The following is a 6,394-nucleotide window of genomic DNA, read 5'->3' as shown; positions in this document are numbered from 1 at the left end:
ACCTAGTCTTTTTTTTTTTTTTTTCTTTCCCAGAGTTGTCATAGCCATTGCCCAAATGTTCTGATTTGGACAAGCCCTTTATTGAACACTGTATGTGGGAGAAAGTAACCTTTAAGCAGTATTTTGCTATGAATAAATAAGAGCTTGAAGAGATGTGAAGAACTACTTCGCATGTGTTTTACGTGTCCAGGGACAGGTAGGCAAAAGTATGTTTTCAGCAATGAACGGTTTTATTTGATCCAACTACTTCAAGGTACACAATTTGGATTCCTCTTCTGGTTTTTTTCACCTGGAGCAGGTAAGGGAGTACAAAGGTGAGTTCCTACCAGGCAAATTTCAAATATCACCTTGTCTGTTTGGAGACTGTGAAAAGAATTGAAAGAGAGTACAGTGACATGGGAATAGGTAAACAAATGTGAATTTGGACAGATTTAAAGACCTAAAAATTGGTATTCGGAAGCACCTGAAGTAGATGCTTTTGAGATGCTATCTGTAGGTTACCATCCTTATGAAAATTTCATACAGCTTCCTATATAATTGTGTAGCTGAGCACATACTTGGGATATGCCATTGTGCTAATACGTTCACCTGAAAACTTTGGGTATGCCTTTAATGAGTGACACTAATTGCCTTCCAGCATGAAGATGTTGTCTGTCTGGCAACTTAAAGCATATCAAGTCACACGTTTAATTCTGCTAGAAGTCTCCTGTTGTCAGATGAGGTAAAGATCCCTCTACATTTTTGTCTTGATTCTTTTTTCCCCCGTTTTTTTTCCCAGGAATCCCTACCTGAGAGCTGAGATGCCTTGCTTGTGTTTCCCCTGTATGGGTAGCAGGTGCCACACAATTTCATTAGCTGTCATGGACGCTATGGAGCTGACACGGCTCCATAATGGAGCTGCTTTTTCATAAGCCAGTAAATCACCTGATACAGTAAAATGAGAACTTGATTAAGGAGCTGCAGCATCACTGTAATGTAACATTTCACTGACTACAGTTCTGAGTATTTGAAAGGTAATGATGTACATCATTTTTTAGAGGTTTTTAGGAAGTAACGCTTCCAGCAGCCCTAGTAATATAGGTTCGGTTGAGAAATGAACATAATTTGCCTTTGTCTGACTTTTTGTTTGATCATCATACCACAAGTCTGCTGTTCTTGTACTGGACGGAAGAATGATATAAGAGTTATCTCAGTAGGTGGTAATACCTAGAAAAACAATATGTAAATATTTACTGGCTGTTTTTCATGAGTTTTGGAGGTTTATCTACTGCTGGGATATGCATGCTGTTTCGTAGCTCAGGTTTCGGGATTGTTATTGTCTGTCTGCATGGGAATCCATTTAGGTGGTTGAATTCACCCACCATAAATTTGTGACCAAATTTTACATTCAATGTGTTTAAACATGTTGACATAATCAGAGCAACTATTTCACCTCCCACGCTGACACTAAATTTGTGAACTTTTCGTCACATATGTAAATATGCAAAGAAATGTTAAAATAAGCCTTAGAAGCCCAAAATATTTCTGCAGAATATAGATTCTAAAACTCATACCACCTACAACCACTTTTGCTCGCTGCCAGCCCGGAGATGGGGCAGAGCTGGGATTCCATGTGGCTTTTAACATGCTATGTGACCTGACATGCCCGACTTCCCTATGAACTGTTTATGATCAAGCGAGGATCCTGACTACTTTGACATCTCTGCCACCCTGTGTGGAGTGCCAGTATCCAGGTTTTTGGTATCAGTAAATATTCTTGGGTGTCAGAACTGAGGTGCTGCCTTATAGACTTTAGGAGGGCCAGCAGTGTTCACAGAGGGATCCAGCAGATTTAAGCTGCTTTTTGATTTCTGGAAGCAAATTAAGCTGTTGTGTGGACTTACCTGGTGTCTTGCTCCTGCAGATGGCTACCAAGTTTGTCTTCAGTTTGTTTTCACTAAAAATGCAAAGTACTAGGGCAGAAGGAAGCTGAGACTTAGAAAAAATAAAGTGTGCCAATCTTATGGTGCATGCTGACAACTACACTGTTTGATATGCTAATACTTGAAAAATCCTATTTAAACTGAAAGCTGGGCTTCTCAGCCAAGGGAGGGATTCAATTTCCTTCTCAAAAGAGCTGAAGAAATGCTGAATACAACTCAAGGTTACTTAATAACCTTGATGACATCAGCTGAACCCAGGGGAAGGAGTATGCAGGGTCCTTTATTTTAAAAACAGAAAGAACTCCTCCAGCTCCCAAGACATCTCCCTCCAAAGAAAAAAAAAAACCAAAACAAACAAAAAAAAAAATCAAACCCCCCCACTATTATTGCCAATTTATTTGTAGATATAACTGATTGCTACTTACAATGCAGTCTGAGGCATTGTATTTTCTGTTCTGGTGCTGTTTAATATTTTCTTTATTGTATATGGAAAACTGATCTGCCGAGGTTGGCATGTGCTGCTGCCTCCCGTCAATAGGTGGTGCCCAGACCTTGCAGCATCTGCCAGTAGCTGCTGCTTCCTGAGCGAGTTGGGTGTAGTTCAGGAGATGCTTCAGGAGCTTAAGAGTGCTCCCTAAGGAGGGGAACCTGGTTAAAAGCATGTCCTTACCTACCAGCTCTTCACTGTCCACCCCAGTATTTAAATGCAACCAGAAGAAGAATAGCGTTCCAGAAAAGGGCAGAGCTGTCCCAGTTGCTTTATTCAGATGGAATAGAGTTTCAATCTAATAAATCCAGTATGTGACTTTCATTCTGAAAGTGTGAAATATTCCTGTTTGGAGGTCTATTTTGGATTTTAAAATGTGAAAGACCTGAGTATGTATTAACTGAGTAGCAGTAAGTTTACAGTGTTGATGCTAAGAAGTTAAATTCAATTAAAGGGCTTGAGCAACCCTTCTTTGTGTGTATTTAGCTACGTAAGGCTTACCAAACCCATAATCTGTTTTTCCTTCCTCTTCCTCTTCTTGTGGTAGCCTGGTAACCATAGTCTGCTTTGACATTCAAGCTAAATTGGGTTTTGTTCTTTTGAATCCATTGTTGCCCAGTTGTGCTACCTCCTGTCTTAGCCTCTGGTATCCCCGCAGTAAGTCAACCGTACTTGTGGTACTCTTTTTCTGCAGACTAGAAAATTGCTGCAGAGAAGTTTGCTGCCAAGGTAGGCTGTGGACTCATTCATGCTCAGCTCACTGCTTGCCAGCACCCTAGGCCTTTTTTAGCAGAGCTGCTTCCCAGCCTCAAGGTGCCCAGACTGTCTCATTACAGGGATTTTTCCTCCCCAGATTCAGGGCTTTGCATTTGTCCTTGTCAAATTTTATTAGGCCCCTGTAGCAAATCCCTCCACTCTGTCAAGGTCACTCGGAATGGTGGCTTTCCCCTTGAGTTGATACCCCCAGCTGGGTGTCATCTGCAGACTTGATGAGGGTGCATTCTGTCACCTTCTTACGTCACTCATACAGTTTTAAACAGGATAGATCCTAGGACAGACACCTCCTGCCAGAGCAGTGCCTGTTAACCTCTATGCTCCGAGCCCAATTGTCTAGCCAGTTTTCAAACTGATCTATCTATCTACCTATCCAGAACGTAATGTCTTTGCTTGGATACAAGAATATTGTGGGAGATGGTCTCGAAAGTCAAGCTAAATTCAGACAATCACACCTATTGCTCTCCTTTCATCCCCAAATCCAGTCATGGTGGTCATGATATCCCCTTCATAAACCAGTTTTTCTCGGTCCACTGCCTCTTCCTTCCAAGAAATGTCATCCAGGATGACTTGCTTTGTGATTTTCCCAGTGAGACTGAACTGCTATCTAGCTCCTGGATTTTCCTTTTGTCCTTCTCTGAAGATGAGGGCAACATTTGCCTTTCTCTGGTTTTTGTTTGGTTTTATTTTACCTCTCCAGATCTCCACAATCTTTCAAAGGTGGCAGACAGGGGCCTTGCAAGCATGTAAGCAACTTTTCCCAGTACTCCTGGATGCAGAAATTTGGAAGGTGAGCCTTGCCTCTGGAACAGCAGCAAGGGGCCAAGCATGTAGGGAAGTGAGTGGTGAGTTAAAGGCCCCAGGTGGATGGAAAGCTTTGATAGATTTCATACTAGCAGAAAGGGGTTTCCTTGACTGCCTCTGATGTCACTAGGTTTGGATTGTTCCTAAATCTAGACCTGTGCAAGATGATTATAAATCCATAGAAGAGGATGGTACCAACACAGTGATTAATTTCACTACCATTATATTGAGATGAAGATTGGCAGAATCAGATAAATGTGTGTTAGACATGGAAGTGCTTATGTAAGATGTTTAGATTTCTGGACTAAAAATACACTAAGAGTTGTTCATGATTAAAAACAATAGGTGTGGAGTCCATCCCAAGGGCATCTCTGATGTTGCAGGAGATATTTGCAGTGACCATGCTACAGACAAACTGGTCTGGGATTTTATATTGATAAAGCTAGTGTTTTCCTTGAAACTTTTGTTCTCTTAGTCTTCAGAGCTATTTTGAATAGTAGATACTGTTAGTAGTATTAAATTACAGGAAAATTAATGTAGCCTTGGTCTGACAATGTAATGCACTCCTGATGAGCTTGACTAAGTACGTTCCTGGATCTAACTTATCTATTATTTTATTTTTTTTATTTTATTGTTCAATACCTACAGTCCAAGCATGTACAATTAAGTATTTCCAGCAACCCTTTCTTTGCCTTTATGTCTCCAGGAAAATTGGAATCCAGGTTCACAGCTGCCGAGACTTCAGCAGATGTGATCACACTGCTAGACAGTGTGGCCATGACCTCTGATGAATTGCTGTAGTGGAGCAGTGCAGTGTTTCTTTTGTTGATTTTGTTCCCCAAGCCTGATCTGATTGTTTGAACTAATTACCGAAGAGACTTACAAATGAATGTACCCACGTTCCTGGGGTTTGGGTTCCTGCGGGAAAGCACGCTGAAAATAGTGCTGTCACCTTGCAGCAGCAGTGGTCACTCCATTAGAACGGCTGATTGATAGTGGGAGGTGTGCAAAGCATAGAGGTGTGCAAGTAACTGCCAGGAGACGTCATTTGGGGCTGTACGGAATCTGAGCCAGATCTCATCTGAACTGTCAAGAAAAGCAATTACCTTATTATGGAGGTATACGAGATGATTGGTGAGTCAGCCTTCACATATGCACACATTTTCCCATGTGGTCTCCCGATCCATTGCATTTGCAGTCTCCCGTTTAAGCCTGTGAATACTATGCTGAAAACTCATAGTAATAAAATTTATCATTAACATAAAAATCTTCCAAAAAGGGTTATTTGGGGTCAGTCATTTGAAGGTAAAACAATACTTTTCATTTTTCTCTTTGACTAGTCTTTAACTGAATTAAACAAATTCTGCTCTGAAAAAAAAATCCATTTGTATCGGATACCTTGCATCCCTAATTGTATTAAGAAGTAGTATAAAATAAGCAGGTTACCAAGGAAGCAGTGTCACTCATCTTGAAAATGCATTTGGGACAATTCAAAAATTAAAGCACTCCCAACTGTTATGAATTTATCTGAAAATGGCTTGATTTTTTTTTTTTTTAAACTAACTTCTTCCCAATGCATTAAGTGCGGCTTTATTAGTGTAGTACAAAACTCAAATTCTAAAATAATTTTCCAAAGACATACCTGACTTTTGCCGTTGTAATAGCTAGACCTTTCTTTTACAGGCTTAGTTATCTTTTATTTTTCCTTCTGTAGATATTTGCAGATTACTGATAAATGCCTAAGTCTTAGCATTAAATTATCATGCTGGCTGAAATTTGGCATTCGTTAAGAGATTTGTATTTTATTTTGAATAGGAAGAAAAATTAGGAATTTTCCAATAAGCAATATTCTGACTAAAATGTAATTTGAAAACTTAAACTATGAGGATGTTATCAGGTGATCTGTTTTACTCTGCGGTAGGAATAGGGTCCTAAAAGCAGTATCAGTCCCTGTTCTAATTTGTGAATGGGGAATCTGGCCAACAAAGAGACACGGGAGTTTCTATGGAATCTTTTAGCTGAATCCAGGATTTGGGGGACCTAAAATTGGTTAGATCAAGGTGAGAGGCATTTTAATCTGGTAAAGGCTTCAATATGAAACCAATGAGAAAAAAAAAAGAGAAAAAAATGAAAGTTCTGAAAGTAGACATTAAGCCTCTGTGTGGGAAGAGCAGTGGTACCAGTACTACTGATGTTCTGACAGCCTTCTCCCACAGATCTTATTTCTCTTCAGTGAGTTAAAGTGCACTGTAATATTGACCGCTGTTACATGAAAAAGTGTATGTATGTGTACATATGCACAGATGTAAATGCACATTTGAGTTATGTGCTGAGGGTCCATGGCAGAAGACATAAATATCGATGGTATCAATGAGTCTAAAGGTTATTCCTTTTTTTTTTTTCTGAT

The 6,394-nt window shown here is 40.0% G+C and overlaps 1 long non-coding RNA gene across 1 annotated transcript; it reads left to right on the top strand.

The window, feature by feature from the left end:
- Positions 1–39: 39 nt before the first annotated feature.
- LOC128851435 (uncharacterized) lies at positions 40–5,379 on the top strand. Its single transcript, XR_008448822.1, has 3 exons — positions 40–196; positions 779–1,013; positions 4,694–5,379. It is a non-coding gene; the product is annotated as an uncharacterized LOC128851435 (long non-coding RNA).
- The last annotated feature ends 1,015 nt before the right edge of the window (positions 5,380–6,394 follow it).

This window comes from Cuculus canorus, chromosome 2 (genome assembly GCF_017976375.1).
Source record: "Cuculus canorus isolate bCucCan1 chromosome 2, bCucCan1.pri, whole genome shotgun sequence".
In the NCBI taxonomy this organism is placed as follows: Eukaryota; Metazoa; Chordata; class Aves; order Cuculiformes; family Cuculidae; genus Cuculus; species Cuculus canorus.
This window is presented reverse-complemented; position numbering and strand designations above follow the sequence as displayed.